The sequence below is a fragment of the Sturnus vulgaris genome, chromosome 2 (genome assembly GCF_052056855.1).
Source record: "Sturnus vulgaris isolate bStuVul1 chromosome 2, bStuVul1.hap1, whole genome shotgun sequence".
Taxonomy (NCBI): domain Eukaryota; kingdom Metazoa; phylum Chordata; class Aves; order Passeriformes; family Sturnidae; genus Sturnus; species Sturnus vulgaris.
This window is the reverse complement of record NC_142244.1, coordinates 18,603,284-18,622,577: the sequence shown is the minus strand read 5'-3', so window position 1 is coordinate 18,622,577 and position 19,294 is coordinate 18,603,284. Positions and strand designations below refer to the sequence as shown.

The 19,294-nt window shown below is 38.7% G+C and overlaps 1 long non-coding RNA gene across 1 annotated transcript in view; it reads right to left on the bottom strand.

Moving 5' to 3' along the window:
- The window catches only part of LOC148224642 (uncharacterized), a 435,112-nt gene that overhangs the window by 4,877 nt on the left and 410,941 nt on the right, over positions 1-19,294 (bottom strand). Inside the window, exons 8-11 of the long non-coding RNA XR_015800733.1 lie at positions 15,701-16,266; positions 13,221-13,334; positions 9,963-10,131; positions 799-877 (exon numbers count right to left, since the gene is read on the bottom strand). This is a non-coding gene — a long non-coding RNA (uncharacterized LOC148224642). The remainder of the gene's footprint in view (positions 1-798; positions 878-9,962; positions 10,132-13,220; positions 13,335-15,700; positions 16,267-19,294) is intronic.

The window sequence follows — 19,294 nt, the reverse complement described above, 5'->3', positions numbered from 1 at the left end:
CCCAAAGCGCTCCCTCTGCACGAATTACTGAACATCAGAACCGGCTCCTGGGGAAGCAGGGTGTGATGTGAGTGCAGCTGGCCAGTTCTAAAAGCTTGCCATTACAATTGCTTAATGAGGAACTGCATTAAGAGCCTGTTTCTCCCACACCTCACTGGGAGAGGAAAGGGTAAATTCAGCCATTAGAGTGGCTGCAAAACACTGGTATCTCATTTCAAAATTCCACTCAAATTCACCCCTAAGAGTAATAAGCTGCTGTGGCCTCTAATTTCAATAAATGCAGTATATAGCATGGGGGGGAGGGCTGGGCTCCCCAAGGAAAGGGAAACACCAGAACATTTTCAGACATCATGGGGAAAAAACTGAATTACAAAGATTTGGGAATCTTAATGTCATAAAAAGCAATCCCAAGATTGTTTTATATTGCTTTCCAGCTTATATCTGCACACTGTAATATACCAACATATAAACTGATTTTTCTTCTACTATTGAAAAATCAAATAAATGAAACAGAGACTCTTGAAGGACATTCTACAGTGAGAAAATCTTGCTAAATTTCCATTCTGTAAGTACACTGAGACAAGGGACACAATCCTGTCATTTTAACAGTCCTCTGGCTCTACCTGGCTGCCTCTCTGTGGCTTATCAGTCAAGAAAATGAGAACATACTGGGTCTGAAATGACAGGAGAAGCAATTAAACACAGAATGGGGCCCAGGTGGAGTCAGAGGAACCTTGGTCAGCTTTGGATCCAGATAAAGCCACGGTCAGCCACTCCCCCTGCCCACTGAGCACTTACTGGGGTGTGAAGGAATAGCAGGAGAAGCAAAGGCTCCAAGCTGGAAAAGGTCTGGCTGCTGTTTGGATTAGGTGCAATCCTGTGGAGAAAAAAAGGATTTTTCTCTTCACTTCTCTTTAAATGTAACACCTGCTGAAGTTTCTGGCAGGTGTAGGGTGCTGGGACCAGGTGCAACAAAATTGGGAGAGGCTGGTGAGGACTGGCCCAGGGCAGGGAGCAGACAGAGAGGCAAGTGTCAGAGGTGACAAAACAAGGTGGCTTTTGCAGAGACCCCCAGGATTAGTGCATGTGTTTGTGCAGCTCAGGAAGATGCTGAAAGCTGCTGAGGCAAAAAATGAGCATGGAGGGAAGAAAATGCCCCAGGAATTTGGGAATATTTGCTCTCCAGCTGGCTCTGCCTCACCCCAGCATCTCTGAGCTCCTGCCCTTTGAACAAGGTTTCCTTGTTCAGGTTCAGTACTTTTTGTTTGCTCTAAATAAAGCTGCAAAGTCTCTGATCGCTCTTGATGAGCTCACTTGGAAGGAAAGACTCCACCAGGATTTCAGGGAATCATAAACACTTCTCAAACCACACTGGGTGTTGGCACTCCCTGTGAGCAGGGGCAGCCTGGGGATGCCATCCCTGCAGCCCACCCTCAGGCTGGAAGGGCTGAGGCATGGGGATGATCCCTGATGGTGATCCCTGATGGATTTAACTCCTCTGTCCTTCCAGTCCTGCATTTGACACTTTTCTCCACTCAGGCAGGAATACCTGGATGATTCAGGTGTGTCCCTGTTTGATACAGGCTGATATAGAGATTCCAGAACCAGTGCAGATGCTGCAAACATCACCACTCTGGTCCTGAGGGCAGTCAAACTTTTCTCCTCTAGCTGCCTAAAATCCCTGTCCACCTGATTTTCCCTCCATTTATGAGCCCTCCCTCTGTTCCCAGCATTTGGGTTTCAAATTCGTACATCATTGTGTTGCCTGTAGTTTTCTTTAGGCTTTGACATGTTAGTTAATCTAATGTCAATTAAACTGCTGGCAATGTCAGCATTTTAACTTTCTGGGGAGGTGCTTGCTTTACAACACATTCTAATTTTTTTTTTTTTTTTTTTTCTTTTTTTTTTTTTTCTTTTTTTTCTTTCCAGGCCTAGACCTTTCCTAAGTACACAGGGACAAAAGCTCCAAATTATCCTGTGGTTTGGTGATTCTGAGCAAAATGTGCCCTGGGGCTTAGCCTGAGAACATCAACTCATTTTCTTTAGTGACCCGAGACAGATAACCAGGGGCTGGGTTTTCCAAAGGTGAAAGGCTGCTGTCACTAAGCCACTGCAGCAACTTAATTGAATGTTTTCTCCATTGTCATGGATCAATCAAAGTAAAAATTGTCCAGGACAACAAGTTGTTGATTTGATCATTTATATTGTGCCTTTTTAATCTAAAAAAGCCCTAAATCAAAGCTGATTATTCTCTTACTGTCTGCCAAATGTCTTAAGGAGACACCTTTCTGTGATATTATTGTCACAATGCTTTTAACTAGCTGATCTTTTGAGAAATAAAATTTTTAACCCCTCAAGTAACATTATATTATTTTAGTTTCCCTGTTAGCAACCTCTAAAGTGAACAGGATCTAGCTGAAGGTTAGAAAGACAATTCCTTTAAAGCTTTTAAAAAATCAAAACCTGGAAACCAACACCATAAAATTTCCCCAAAATGTTAAAATACCAATTAGTTTTTTGAACAACCAATACTTTTCCAAGCAACTTTATATGTATACTTTTTTTTCCCCTTAAAATATGCAGCATGCACCATAAGTTTGGTTTTGGATACAACCAGATATCTTCAAACAGCAATAAATACAACTGCTGAAATAAATGTCATTAAAATTGTATTGTTATAAAAAGCAGCAGCTAAATATTCTCAAAAGAGAAATTGCAGAATTAAAGCGAAGAAAAAAAAGGTCAAAAAAATTAATACATTCAGAAGGTCAAAATGAATCCAAACATTCACTCAGCAAGAAGTTTCAGCTGTTTTAATGGAATCCTACTATTAGACTTGTGAAAGTCTCTCTTGCTTGTAAAAAATGACAAATGTTAAGTGCCAGATCTGCCTTGGCAGAAGGATTCTTCCTTTCATCTTCTAAATACAGGCTGCTCTGGCTGCATCTGGAAAGCTGATATGTTTTCCCTGTGGTGTGTAGTTCCTTCTTGGAAAAGAAGGAAGATGCAGCACAAGGTGTCCAGTGCTGGTGAGACCATCACCATTGGCCATAATGTGTAGAGAACACAAATTGGCAAAATTATACACGAGTTTTGGCACCAATTCAGTGACTTGTGTACCATGTGCAAACACTGAAAATGTTTGAATGCTCCACTGTGAGATGATTGTGCTGCATCCATGCCTACACACAAAGGATAGACTTTATGTAAGGGTCATGGCTATTAAAGGTTGATGATCGATAATTTTGTCTAATTAGAGACTGCAAAGACCACTGGGCCCAGTGATTGAAAGTTCTTTTTCTGTAAAATAAGAATTACAGTCACTGATTTGTATGACAGCCATCCATGTTATTCTCTGTCATTTACCCAAATATATTTTAAAATAATCACCCTTTTTATAAGCATGTAAGGGTACACAAATTTTAACTCAAATTGCTGTAATTACATCTAATCTAGTCAAATTCATTTTTATTAAAGTTCACACTGTGAGACTAATGAACCTAGAGCACTGAAATCATTCTCATTACACACAGTTAGATCTATTTACTGAATCTGCATTGTTTCATGCCCAGAAGGTGAAAGTAAAAACCCACACCACCAAGATGCAAAACACATCTTCTCAATCATTTCCCCTCCATGAAACAGTTTAAGCCAACTGTGTTCTAACAGACAGGGGGATGTGAGCAATGTTTCCCTCACTGGGTTTTAATGTGAAACAATGGTTGACAGATGAAGGGTGGTTTAAAGGATAATGAAGCTGGAAGGAGAAACCTCAGCTGCTGGTGATGGGCAGGGAGAGGATGCAGACAGCTGACACACTTCTGGAATTGATGATTCCAGAAGCTGAAGAAAAGATACACTCATTCTAGCTGACACACAAATGTCCTTTCATATTATTTCCCCAAACCCTGCAGGCAGGGAATTATCTTCCAAAAATCCACTCACAAGGTCACCCTTTCCCTGTTCATCCAATTCTCCCCATCAAACATGTGCTCCCACTGGCCAACAAGCAATAAAGAGGCTGAGGGAGCTGCACAGGGATGCACATGCAGCAAGGAAAATGGGTGTATTTCCATCTGTACTGGCCTTCACAGCATAGTAAATCTGAACTTTGAAGGACTGGCAGATATATTACTAAGCAAAGCAAAATAAAATCACATTTTTTTTTCCCCAACACATGAGTTTCATCATGATCTCTTTGTTCAAGAGCCCAAGTAAATTTATCTTCCTGTGATTGTGAAGAAACATTTTAAGGTTCAGAGAACTGCTTTGCTTTTTCCTCCAAAAAAACAAAGGCAGACAGGACTGCAGAAATGAAAATCACTGTCAAATCTCCTAAATTTCATCAGCCAGTTCCACAAGCAGGGATTACCTATTTCACTCACTTCACTTCCAGAGCTCTCTCTTGAGAAAGGAGCACAAACAGGATGCAAAGGGCCAGAATTTCCAAATAAACAGCTAACAAAACCTTCTTTTGCCACATAACCAATGAGAAGTGTCCTGTGCCAATGACATTTCTGCACCTGGCAAAGAAAGACCACTTCTCATTCCGTCCTCTTGGTGACTCCAATGCAATATCCAATTTTTCCATGGCTTTACATTCATGATAAGAGCTATCAAAATAGATTATCTCCTCACCTGCCTGAAGGGAATGGCTTTTATATATTGTATTTTGTGTTGGGCAAAAGACAGAATTACCTTTTTCTCCATCAACAATTTCATTGACGTTTTTTGTGGTAGTTTCTCAGTCATTTTTAACCACCAATAATTATGGATTATCCAACACAAATCCATCAAGAAAGCATTGCAGATAACTCCTCAGTAATGAGAATACATAAATTCCTCACTCAATAGGTTATGCAATCAGTTCACTGCTTAATAAAAAAACAACAAACCTGAGGTACTGCAATCTCTACAACCATTCATTTAAAATGGAATTTGTTAATGTTGGATGAGATCCTTGCCTGCAATAAATCAATAAAACCCCCATGAATCAATGGGCTGACACTGAATTGAACTAGGTGATAGTCAGCCTGCATTTTTTTGTAAATAAAGGTTCCTTTGCTATCACGACAATGATTCCAAATTTATTTAAATACTTTTTTTCCTAAAGAAAATTTTATATGTTTATTTAAAATGGCAAAATATTATATCTCTATTTGCAGAACATAAGAATATTTTTTTTTGCTTACATGGCTGGCATTATTCAGTTTCTCTCTCCTATTTGGCTAGCAATGGACAAGGCAACCATGGCTCTGCTAAACTCAAGATGTGACCCTGTGATATCCCAGACAGGAGACTCTGTCACCTGGGACTTGCTTCCAGCATTCCTGCTGGATTTCCTTTCCATGGAAACTCTGGTGGAGAAGAGTGGAGGGTCTTCTACAGAGTAAGAAAACTAATTCCAGCTGTGGAGCTGAGAAAACTTTCAGCTTTTTCCAGGTTATTTGTGAATAAACAAATGCTCTGCTGGGCCTTTCCCCCTCTCTGCCAGTTATTGTCCTCAGTGTCACTTTACTGCATCATTAATGGCCTCATTTGGGGGAGTTGTGTGGCAATTTTGTAAAAGACTGCACATTTTATGTGTTACACACATTCCAGAGCTGAAAAGATATAATTTCACAAAATCCCAAAACATGTTAAAATCATTAACCTTAGATTAATGGGTGAATGGTGAGAAAAATGGAATAACACAGTGAAAATTCTTTCAGCTCTTATTTTCTATGATTAAACCTTAGAGAGATGTGAGGGAGAAGAAAGAGCCTGGATTGTTGTCTCTCAGCTTTTTGGCTCTAGAATGAACAGCCTGGAACAAGAACCTGCCCAGGTAAGAAAGGAAAAGTGGTTTGTGCTGGATTTCATCATTTTTTACAAACATCCTGGTTTTAGCTCTAATGTACACATCCCCAAATATATCACAGCATATATAGCATAAAAAATTCACAACATCCTGCTTTGTTTTTTAGCCCTCTGTGTTCAGAAAGCGACAAGATTGTCTCATGTATGTGTGCTTTCAATTAAAATTTCCAACATCCAGGTCTGGTGCTTTTTCTCCACAAGTCCAAGAGAGAGCCAAAAGCAGGGAGAAAAACCCCCATGGAGTTGGACCTCTGTACTCATTATGAGCTGGTTAGCAAGCACCTGCTATTCACCAGCTTAGAAAACAATTTGAAATTCAAGTAAGTCTCAGCAAGGACCTAACAGAGAACATCAGGCAGCCAGGCACCCAGCCAGTTTCATATGCTTCATCTTTCAAAGATTTTTGCTCTGATGCTCTCCCTCAGCACCACACACCAATTTTTTTCCCCTGATTTCTTTCTATATTTGAAGTGGAAATATGTTAATGTTATAAATGTCTCCTAACTGGAGATTTTAATGCCCTGTGATGATAAAAAAATATTTATCAAGATGTGATTTAGGAATAAAAGAACATGTTAATATGGAAAGCCAAGCTAAATTTCCTCTTCCAAAGAGTGAAGTGTTAGTGAAAAATCTGCTTGGGCCAAATTAGGTTGAAAACCTGGCACATGATATACAAGAACTCCGAGCACATAATTCCCAGCTTTTCTCAGGTATTTATTGTACTAACAATGTGAAATTAACTTCAATTGTGTAGCAATTTGAGAGGTGCTTTATGATGAGGGTGGTCCATTCAGCATTTCTGATTTAGACTGTTATAAAAGCAGTATTGAGGCCTCGTGGCATCCCCAGACACATAAAACCAAATCTTTTCAGGCTCAGCTGAGCCTCTCCTCTTTCCTAGGGGTGAAATGCACAGTTCCAAACCTTTGAACCTCTCATCCTAAACCAAGTGATCTGATATGAACTGTGAAGCAGGAAAAAGAGTTACTGTAATTGGTGTTTGGTTTGGCTTAAATATCCTCAGATTAGGGATGGTTTGAAACTTTTAATTTTTAACTCAGAGCTTACCTGCTACAGGGCTTTGTCAGCTCTAGGGTCATAAAGAATAGAAATCCATTCAATTTTTCCTCTAACTGATTTCCCTAAATGCTGCAACTCCTCAATGCTTTTGGGCAGCCTCCACTTTTTGGCTTTGACCTTCTTCAACCGTTTAAGAATTGGGTGTATGATTCTATTCTGATGAAATGCAGAGATCGAATTAAATGAGATCAGGATCACAACTATGTGACTATCTATTAAATAGAAGGTTTAAGGAAATACAATGAAAACACACACAAGAAGAAAAAAAACCCTGATATTCTGAGTTTTATGTGTAGATGGAAAGTCAGTGGGAAGTTTTGACTTCATATGTGTACTGATGTGGTAAATTAAATTGGTCAGGGTAGATCCAGGGAGCTAACAATATTTTTCCTTAAGGGTATATAAAATGTCATCTTTTCAGTCAGAAATGCTAATACTTTGCTACTCTTTCAGCACTTTGTATGTAGTATTAACTGCAATTCATTGCAGAAAAAAAATAAAGAAGTTATTATTTGTTTTACTCATAAAAAGCATATGTGTACAGAAAATTAAATCCTGGGTCTATATCTGAAGAGAGACATTACTGGAACTCCTTATTGATTAATAATCTGCATTTTTCAGACCTTGCACTCCCTCTCTATAAAGACAGCAAATAACAGATATAACAAAACAGTGGGACTGCACTTGACATGTGTGTGGTGCAGGGTTTCAGGAGGGGTACAAATGTAAACACAAACCAGAAACTAATATTTTTTTTAATCTTCTAAATTACAGTTTGTGGTCTCAGGCTGCAGGCTTTGCTTTAGCTGACACACCTGTGCTATGTTCAGCCACACAAGACAAAAACCACTGCCAGATTTGAGGATGGCAGAGAATTCCAACTCCTTGTCAGTTTGGCAGCAAACACTGAACCCCCTGGGCAGGTAGGGTCCTTTTCTGCTTTTTAGGGTCATTCAGGGTGGTTTCATTAATGTTCTCTCCCAGGAGCACAGAGGAATCATCATCCTTCCTCTTCTCCTGAGGCACATGGCATCAGGAACTTTGGTCTTTCACTACACCTGGAATGGGTGTTTGGGTGTTTGGAAGTGCTCCGTGACTTACAGTGTGCCTTTGTGTCTGAAGATGTTCCTGAATTATATATTATATAAATATATATATAAATATATATATCTATCTCCTGGTTCCCAGTGTGTGCAAGAGACAAGACTCAATGATCCAAGAAATAGTTCCCAATCCCATATTCTCCAGTAACCAGAAGTATAAAATAGCTGGCGAATGAAGAATGATATTTATCTGGACAAAAGCAGTCCTGCACACTGCAGGTGAGTGCCTTTATTGTAGCAAACCACTCTATGATCCCATGAACACGAACTTCTGAGGTACAGTTCCACTCACTAATCTAAAGTTTAGAGGTAAAAACCTCAGATAAGTCACACCCCAAAGTCAGGGCATTCACTTTAAAGGAATTTAAACACTCTCCAGGCCAGGTGTCGACAGCTAGAGCATAAACTTGGATGACATTGTTTCAACCAGTGATACTTGGAATATGAATAGGAAATGTCAAATAATTCCTTTGCTGTTCACTGCTAAGATGCCAATTAAAAAACTTCATCCAGTTTTTTGACATTAGGCTTCAGGGAAGGGGTGGACTGATTAAAAAAAGTCTACAGGTGAGTGAGAAATATTAAAGATCTTGTAAGCCAAGAACTACACAGAAGACATAATGAAGGCTAAATACAGGTTAAATTTTAAAAGGCCAGGGAAAGAGAAGTAGGAGAAAATAGATATTAACACTTCTCAAGTGTATGCAGAGTTCTTAAAGAAGCTGTGGATACGACAAGAAACATGGATTTACCTTGCAGCAAAAAATGAAGAAAGAAGGCTTGACCAGGGCTTTGCCCACAGTGCAGCAGAAGGAAGCAGCTCCAGAGGATCAGTTTTCCCCAGGGCTTCTTGGTGTTGAAAGCAGGGAGCTCAGCTGTGTCAAATCTGTTTATTTCAATATCTGCTGGCAGTAGAGGGGGAGTAGCCCCAAGTGTGCCCATCCTTACCCTGTTCTCCCACCTCTCCCAGTCCCATCTCTCACCCTGTGCCCTCTCCATGCTCTTGAGACATTTTCCCTCCTGCTTCATCAACAGATAAAATTTTGGCCCCCCAAACGCAAACAGAAACCAAACAAGTGCTCAGGACTCTGTGAGAGCCCAGCAGAGGCTCTGCCACACCAGGGGAACAGAAATGGGCACGTGTGTTAATGAGAGGAGTGCTCTGCATTCTAACTAATCAGAAATTTATGATGTTTTGCACAGTCCCCACAGCAATCTCAAGGAATGATGGAACTTCTCACTTCCTCTGCTGTTTCTCAAGCTTTTCTGGTGCCACAGCAACTGCTTATGTTGAATATTTAACCACCTTACTTTTACAGATCCCAATTTACTGAAGTTCTGACAGCTTCCCTTTATCTCTCACCCTTTCATCACTCAAGGTGTGGGGGAAAAGTCAGTCAGCATGGCATTATGAGCCCACAGAAATGCAGAATGAAAGAGGAGGAAAAACATGCAAATAACTATATTTGACTCCTTGCTGCTAACACACAAGGCAGAGTGAAAACAGCCAGAAGTTTCCTAAACCGGATAAGAGAAGATGTGTGAGGAGTGTGGCTGATGAACTGAAAGAGAGGCTTTTAGTGAAGCCTTTAACTAGCTAACCTTATTTTGTCAAAACTCCTGCATATTTTTAAGGCTTATTTTCAGTCCTGCATTCTGGACATATAATTGTTTGTTTTTTTAACAGTTGGCTGAAGGCTTGTGAAGTGTTTCAGCAGACATGAGTTCTTGATGGTCTTCTGTTCTTTTCTAAAAATTTATTTGCAGACAGTTTAACAAACCGTACATTGGATGAAAAAAATAAAGTTGCCTCTTTAAGGTTCAAGAAAGAATACTTGCAAGGAATTTTCATTTTTTTCTGTTCTCACATGTACATGTGGAAAATGGAAGCCCTAGGAAGGTGCTGTTTCTTCTTACCTAGAGAATGCCTTTAAAAGAAAGGGCCTTGAGCCCATGTTTCATTGAAGTCAGCAATTAAATATCTCAGTTTTCCTTTCTCTGGCTGCAGTGCTGACATAAATTTCCAGCTTCTGAATTCTTCTACTTGTCTGGTTCAGGAATGTCTTCTATAGCTCTTCTTCATTGTCTTAAGATTAAAAAGGAAAGTAGCACTTTTAAAATTCATATCGAATAATGAATGAGAAAAGCGTCTTGTCATTCATTTTAAAGCAGATTGAGGTGGTTTTAGCACATAATTACTAAATTAATGAAATAATTACATTTCAAATTGATTTCTAATTTCCTACAAAAAACCCAAATATTCCCATGGTTATTAATGGAACAGGAAAAATTAACCCACAAATTAAAATTACCCATGCTGTATTGCATACTTTGAGGAGCTGGATTATAATTTGTTGTGTTCTTTGCATGGAAATGGATCCTAGTTTGAATAAACCTCAATCCACTCATTCCTTCCTGTTGATTCTATTAGTTTACAACAGGAGTTTATGCTGTCTCCTGCCCTGGGTTTCAGTATTCTCCCTGCTGCCACTCTGGAAAAAGAACTGTGGGTAGCACAACACATCTGGTGACATGGACAGTGATGAGAAAAGCAAGGAAAAACTTCAGTTCTCAGTGAGATCAGGAAATATTGCTGGGAATATTCAGGGATTACAATCACTTCAGTGATGTATTGTCAAAGCTGTCTTAATTGTCTCTGTCAAAGCACAGCCTTCATACTGAGGATTGTTTTGTTGGAGAGATGTCAGATACCTCGGGATATGGCCTGACTTGACAAAATCTAAAATTTGCAGTTTAGGGAAAAAGGAATATCTTCACTTAATGCCAGTGCTGGAATTAGAAAAATGAATAAGCTTGTGGATCCCTGCAGTGGCAAGCAAAAAAATTTAAAAGATTATGATTTTAGCTAATTGTACAAAGACTTTTTTTCCCTTTAATGTTTGTGCTTAAAGAAAAATAACAGAATATAAGAATTTATAAGAGAATTTCAGGCAGAATTCCTTATCTTGTTGTAAATAATTTTTAGAATAGGAGAGCATAAGTGCAATTTAAAAGACAGAAAAGCAACCAGCATTGTTCAAAAAGTACCAGGACAACTGACAGAAGTATTTTAAATCATTGCAATGCATTCCCCAGCTTTAGCTCCCATAAACACTGCAGACATTTTTGAAATTTCAGAAGTAATAGGCATTTCTAGAGCTAAAAGGCATCCATTTTTGCACCGTGAAAAGAATATGACAGGACAAATGTTTAGCATGTAAAACCATTCCTATCCCTATTCAGGGTAGACTTCCTATTTATTCCTTAAATTGCTTGCAGCCAAAATCTCTGTGCTTTCCCCTGGCATGTCTGATGCTGCTGACTAACCTAGGGAGACTGATGTGTGATAGAAAATCCTCTGAACTTTCTTTCACTCTTCTGGTTTCATTGGGCAAGCACAGATGCAGCAGACTGACAGGATGCCAGCCTGCATTTCCATGTGAGCTGCATTTCCTTCTGGGGGGCTTCCTCTTCCCCATCAACCAGAAATCTTTTTGCCTGTTCCATTTAGAGGATTCCATAGCACAGGGAAGTGATTCAGGGGCAGTTATTTGCCTGATTATGTTGTTTTGTAATAACACTAGTTTGACACTGAAAGCACATTTATTGGACTTAGAACCTGAAGGCTGGACAAAAAGTGTTTATTTGTTTTGGTTTTTTGGTTTTTTCCCCTCTCAGGCAGAATCCTATGCCAGTGGCACGTTGGCTGCTCTGCAGGAAACAATTGTTTCTGGTTATTCAGGAGGCACCACGTTCTGTTTCATCATCCTTACAATTCTACAGCTTTGTTTGACCTCTCCAGCCTCTGTGTGTGTGAAGACTCAACTTTGCCCACTGGCTGACTTTATCTTATCCCATTTGTGTCCTGGTGTCATTTCCTGCCAGCTGAATTACAGCTTTGAGCCTTCTTGTCAAACCACAATATCCAACTCGTGTAGGTTCCCCACAATCCTATTTCTCTTCCCACAGTAAAACATCTTTCTCAATGATAGAAAAATCACCACAATACCCAGAATGGCACGTTAGGATGTTAACTTGGAAATTGACTCTTCTTTTCATCTTCATTGTCAAAATTTAAATTTAAAACCAAGGGTGTGCTAAGGGTGTGGACATGAAAAAATTAACTCCATAAAATTATTATTTTCAAATGGCATACAGTTTTAAAATGACATAAAAATGCTTCTATTTGGCAGCACTGCAAAAAAAAAAAGGAATTTTTCTGCACACCTTGATTAGAAAGCAACCTGTTTGAAGCCAAGATCTCCTTTCAATTGTTTTCTTTTTTTTTCCCCTCTGGCAAAAAGAGTTACTGGGCCAGTTTCCCTCATTGGTATATCATATAATAACAAATCTAATGAACCAAAGACATTCTAATTAATCACTTCAGGGTTACAAGAGATTGCTCCTGAAATTCAGGCTTTTGAAAATTCTCAAGGTCAGCCTCTATGACATTCCCCTCTTGAGAGATGTTTGAGTCAGATGTCTTGAATAGGAAAGTGTTGGAAGTGTTGGAAACTATCAACAGTAGTCTTCTAAATTATTTCCCAGTGAGAGTTATAAAATGCAGAGGGCAATTTGGACTCAGTTTAGAAATGATAAATCAAAATTTAGCCATTTTTAAACAGGGAGAATGGCTTTTCTCCCCTAATTGAAGATCAAAATTAAAACCCTGATTTTTAAGCCTGAGCCTTGGCAATTGTCTAAATTGAGGCATTAAGGCATTTCATTTTCTCTGTACACTATTTTTCCCCCCTCAGAAGCAACTCCCTAATTCCTTTAGACCAGAACTAAAACAAGCACTTTAACCATCTCCCAGAGAGTTGAAAAGCATTGATTTCAGGGTTTTTTTTCCATGAGCCTTAATTCCAGACAGCTGCTTTCAAAGCACTGTGAGTAGGAGTCTGGTCCAGGCTAGCTGCACTCCCAGCTGCATTTGCTACACGAGGGGCTTTAATTCCACCTATCAATAATTCTATGGAGTCTACTCCAAAAGTCTGTTGCATAATGACAGAGAGCAATATTAATCTTTTGTAATGATGAAAGGTGTGCAGGGGTGTTTTCAGATTTATTTATGTATCTAAAAAGCTGTGTTTTTTCACGTGGTTAACATGAAAGTCACTGACTACAACACTTAAAGCCATGGTGGTATTAATAAAACGTGTGTGTGATCATTACCTCCTTCCTGATCATGACCCCATGCAGAAGCAGGATTTTCACACTGAATAGGCAGCATAATCTGCACCACATCGTGCCAGTTGCAGATTCCAGTTCCTTTCCTGAGATGTTTTACTGTGGAGAAGAGTAAAAAAATAAAAAAAATTTAAAAATCAGGGAATGACATTATCAATCCTCCTACCAGATGCTCTTTGGGTTTGGAGCTACCAGCTCAGAGTCTGAAGAGACTCCACACTAAGGGAAAAAAACAACCAAATAAAAAGATACAAATTAAAAATTAAAAAACTGCAACCCAAACACTGGGTGAGAGGAGAACAGGGTAAAACTCTGAGCTGGATGCAGCTGGGTGGAGCGAATGCCAGGTGGGGCTTTGGGCTACAGACCTGCATGAGAGAGAGACCAAAAGCTGTGACACCCTGATAGAGCAAGACCTGTGACATCCTCACAAATGTTTCTGTGGAAGTGTCACTATTCCACTCACTACGAATGATTTTAAAATTCTGGCCTGAACCTCTGCTGTGTGGTGCTGGCTCACTGGCTCTGTTTTTCATTCTTAATTGGGAAACTCCCTTGGATGTCAAGTTTGCAAAACCTTTCCTCCCTACAAACCCAGCTAAAGAATGCTTCATAATTCTCCTCTCCTATATCACACAAAAGCAGAGCTGGAGATTCGGCAAAGTTTTATTTTCCATTGCTCTGCACACAGTGAATATGCCAGTTTTTTTTTTATTTTGTGACTTGTTGCATAGGGACAAGTCTTCCTGCTGCCTCTTGGAACCTTTCACTTTTTGTTTTCTTTTTAAAGCTTTCCTTCAAAGAGGCTGCCTTATTGGTACGAAAATATTTCAGGCAGCTGACAATCTGAACTGCTGTGAGCACAGCATTGCTCTTTACTTTGTGTTTTTTGCTTATTCAAAATGAAAACACGGAGCAGGCTCTGGTGGGCCACAAGGGATGACACAAAAAGGATGCACTGATGTCGTGGGGCAGTGGGCACGGGCCTTTCATGGCAGAGGAACAAGAAGGATTTCTCTGCCTCACTGATTTTTACTAGAATCACATACAATAAGTACAGGAAACACAAGGGCAAAAGGGAGATATTGCAATATGTGGGAATCAATGAAAATAGAGTGGCAAGGAGTTATTTTGAACTCTTTTTAACAGGGAAATGAATAGGGAAGCAGATTTGACACTGCCAGGCTGACTGAGCATGGCTATTTTCCCATAATTATGTATTTTGTTTGGGAACACTCCCAAAAAAAGAGTAATTTGCACAACCTGATGCTGCATGCAGTCTCTGGATTAAAGTTTTTCTTTTTCCTCTTATGTTTGGGATTGCATTAGAGTGTCCTCCCACCAAGCAATGTTTTCTTCCTTTCAGGAAGTGTCATATGTGATGCTTCAAAGATCCAGTGCTCATTCATATTAAAGTCACTTCAACACAGTAACCCAGCTTTGGTAATAAATGTGATTTGGACCATCATATTTTTCTCCCTAGTGGAAAATTACAGGCAAGGTTGCAAAGATGACAGCATCCAATTTATGGAGTTCCCTTTACAGGGTCCTTGAACCACTCCATTAATACTTATGTAAATACAAATAACTTCCAGTGTCATTGACAGCACATCATGTTCCTATTAGCTCAGGGTAAATATTTGAACCCAAAAAGGTTGTTTGGTAAGGTTAGGCCCTTCTGTTTGTTTAATGATGCATCCACGAGCTCAACATTTGCTTAGATGCATATTCAGTGGTGGGTATAAAATATTTGCTGGATTGGCACTGAAAGCATTTGCAAACTCAAGGTAAATATCATGTATGTGTAAATATATGCAAATACATGCAAACATAACATACAAATCACATCTAAACACATATTAATTTTCATAGTTAATGGTTTAAATAATTAAATAAATCATATTAACGTTAAGACAGTCTTCAATAGTTAATATATGTATGAGCTATATGGTCCTTACCTACAGAAGGCTGATTTAATTGGGCCAAATTTTAATCCAGAAATGTTTATTCCAAGCATTTTATGCCAAAAAACAAACCCTATGAGATTAAAGCTTAAAAATAATTAAAGAGTTTTCAGAGGTGAAAATGAAACAGTGCTGGTAAAAAAAAAATACTTTAAAAAAAAAAAATCAGTTTATTGTCATAGCTGGTTCTCCAGTGCTCATATCAGTAATGCCTCATTCATAAATGGAAAACCACCTTAAATATCTGCATTTGCAAGATTTGCATCTCATAACTGCAGACAAGATGTGACAGGTTTTAAACATTTGAACTGTGATTTGGATTTCTGTTCTTTCAGGGTGACACCCAGGGGAAGGGCCAACATCACACACAGGAAATATCACACTCAGTCCTGCTCAGAATCTTTTGTAACAGAATGAATCAGACACTCCCAATGTAAATGAAGTGATAACTGAACTGCAAGGAACATCTGTTTTCTTTACTTTTCTCCCAAATTCACTCACCTGGTTACCACTGAAGGCTGTGATGAAGCTTTGAGTTGACTGCAGCCTCTGATGCCACCTCAAATGCTGGCAGAATAGTTTGTTTGCAACAGAAAGTCTCTTGGAAGAAACTCTTCTGGCACTTTACAGAGCAAATTAGACTACTTATCTCTGAAAGCATTCCATTTAGCATGAAACACAAATAAATCTTCCCAAAAAAACCCAACGATAAGAATGTGTTCCAAGGGAAAGTAAGTGGTGAAGGCTCAGGAAGACACATAAAGATACTTCAACAAATCCTATTAGAAGAAATCTTGTTCTTGCATTAGGAACGTGATTTATTAAAATTTTGTTTCTAAAATTCAAACTGTGACACTTCAGGATGTTCCCCAAGGATATGTATTATGCTATGATCAGTTTTTAAAGTTGATTATTTCCACTCACTCTGAAAGATAACTCCACTTTTCTCTTCTTGATCTTTTTTTTTTTTTTTTTTTTTTTTTTTGTATAGCAAGTAATAGCGCTCAATATAAGTTCTCCAGAATCCATCTCAAACAAGATGATTGTATCCTATGAGCCATGAAAAGCTGATATGGGAAAAAAGAGACACAGGAGAAGGTATTTTATTTTTTATATTGGCTTGGGATTTTTTTAATAAAGACGATCACTTATTTCCCAGTATATCAAAGATGAAAATGTGCTCACTGAAAGATGATTCTCTAAGTAGAAACTTTTACTTTAGGTTTCAACACTGCCATTTCATTTTAATCTAAAAATTTGCCTTACATTAGGCTGAGAGCCAGGGAAAAAAAAGTCTGATTTTTTATCTTGCCAATGCTTTTGTCACAGGCTGTAGATTAATAAATATTATAGTAATGGCAGAATTGCACAGCATCACTAACAAGAGATATCACTCAGTGTGCATTGCCATGGCTTCACTATAGAGGATACCAATATTGTGTGCAAAATAAGCCATTTTAATTTAAATTAAGTCATTAATTTTAATTAATTTAAATTAAAAAGTTAATTATTGAATTATAAATCTCTTTTAAATCCATAATATTTACAATAATATACAAGTATTTCTAATACTTTGCTCTGAAATAAAGCATCATGCCTCTGTAATTCTGTTTTTATTTCCAAATGCTCATTTGCAAGGCAGAGACGACAGCAATGCAGTCATGTTCAAATGTCAGCACAGCAATATGCTGGTGACCCAGCACAGGGTAGGACTAAATTTCATGCTTCCCTGAATTGCAAATAATGTACAGAGCTATCACGCCACTGGTTTAATTCCTATTAAATTGGCAGGCATTTGACCCAGAAATTTGCCATTTAGCATGCAAAAAAATTAAATTCCTTCATTACAGGACCTCATAGGGGATTTTTTTTTTGCATTTCTCCCAAACAATCAAATGATGCAGAAAGTTGTAAGATTTAAATGGAAAGTTTTATTGTGCTTGTTGTATCTGAGACTTTTTCACTGCAGGACTCACGCTGCACATTGTAGGTGCATTATATACATGTAGAAATGGCATTGCAGTGATCTGTCTAAAGGGTTAAAAGAAGTTTTTTTTCCCTGTTTCCCCCCCAGAAAAAACCAACAAGCCCCTTCTGCCTCTTCCCAAATTAATATTTTAGGAAGAAAAGCACCATCTTACTGCTATTGCAAACTCAGTAGTCTGAGTTGGTCAGACTAACACTGGGATAAGTTTGAAAAATTTAGTCATTTGTGTAAAAATGTTCAGCCTATCTTTTCTTTAAGTACCCATAAGCACAGAGCTATGTCTAACACATTGCTCACATGCATAATGTTCCAAGAGGTTGTGGAATTCTCTCCAGACCTTCCCTTTTGTTTGGCAAGATCAGCAAAATTTAGGTCACCCTTGAGATACCTGATGATGTTTTGCTCTTGAATATCTCAAAAGAAGGAGACTCGACATTTTCCCTAGGCAAGCTATTCTGTTGTTTTCATCATTTTTACCACTGGAAAGCATTTTGTTCTTTCTTCTGAATGCCTGAATCTCCCTTGTCACCATTTACATTTGTTCTGCCTCCCACGTTTACAGAGAAGGGTCTTTTGTTTCCTCTCTAATAGCACTTTTTACTTGTACAAAACAAATTTGAATGATCTGATGTCTCAGAAGTGCCAACCATCCACACTGCTCACTGGAGTCAGGGGAGTCTAAAGTGATTTTGCTGTTTACCTCAAGCCACTTTATTGGATGGCCTAATTAGAACTTTGGACTTTAACAATTAAAAAAGTTCATCCAAACCACTCCTGTGTAGTGGCATAAACTTGCCACCAAAAACCCTGAAAACTTCAAAGCATTCTTTGGTCCCTGTTTCACTCACCAACAAGATGAGTCCCTGAAAGCACCCTGAAACACAAAAAGACTATAGAGATATTTTAAAAAATCCCACACAGTGCTGTCATTCCCTAAGAAAGCAAACCAGGGAAAAAATAAAGTTGCAAAAGCTTTGCTGGTCCCGTGAAAAACCTGAGGATGGCCACAGCACAGGTCTCTGCAAGGACCAATCTAAAGCAGCATCTTGGTCGTGTCCAGCATCCAGTGCAGCAAAGCTGTTTAAAGTTGTGTTTTAAAATGACCCATGATGAATTTTTGAAATTTAAAATGCAAAAACAAGTCCCCTTTTTCTTATTCTTCTTTACTAAACACAGAGCAGCAAATACCAGGAAAGGAATCCATTCACTCCAGGTCAATGGAAAAACAATCAGGAAGCATTAAAACTCCCAAATTGCTGCTACCCCATTGCCTCTTCTCTTTCAACATCAACAAAATTCCTCATGGCTCTGTTTGTCCCAATATTTTGAGGCAACTATTCATTTTAATCAATTTGTGCCTCCCTTCTGTATTCTCTGACTTCTCACACATCTGCCAAGCATCAAGAAAGCTCCTACTTGCTTTGAGCACTCTTTAAATCAAAGATGAGTAACGTGATGAGTAGGTGAGAGGTTTTTATTTTATTTTTATGTTAGTTTTGCTTCATGTCAAGCTTGGAAGCAAATTCATGCTCCCAAGGGTGTCTCAGGAGGAGTTAGAGGAAGAAAACAAAATACCTACAGTGTTTTAGTGGCAATATCCAGGACAAACAGAATAAAAAATGTCACAAATACGTGTGACAGGAGTGGCCACTGCAGGAAGTGCCAGGAGGGTTAATGCCAGTGCCACTCTCACCCTGATTGCACATTGTCACCAGTGCCATTCTGAGAGCACCTCAGAAGTCCCTGGGAGCTGCAAATTCAATTAGAGTGATATTTTACAACAAGATTACATTTCTGTAGGCTGGGGCATTGTAAACTTTTTATTCCACCATAAAACATTTTAAAATTAAGTAATCAAGGCTCAAAACTCTAAAATACGTGCCCTCTGCATGTATTTAATTACATGTGGTGTAACACTGATTAAAATTTAGGATGCAGAAGGGAAGGGTGCCTGCCTGCAGCAATTACATGTGGGATAAAAGCAGTTTAATACCAGTCAAATTTCACATCAATGACTTTGTAAAAATTCATGGAAAACTGCTGAAGCAAGTAGTTATTACTGCTATTACAGTGCAACATTAAACAGTGGTCAAGGAAAAGAAGCTTTT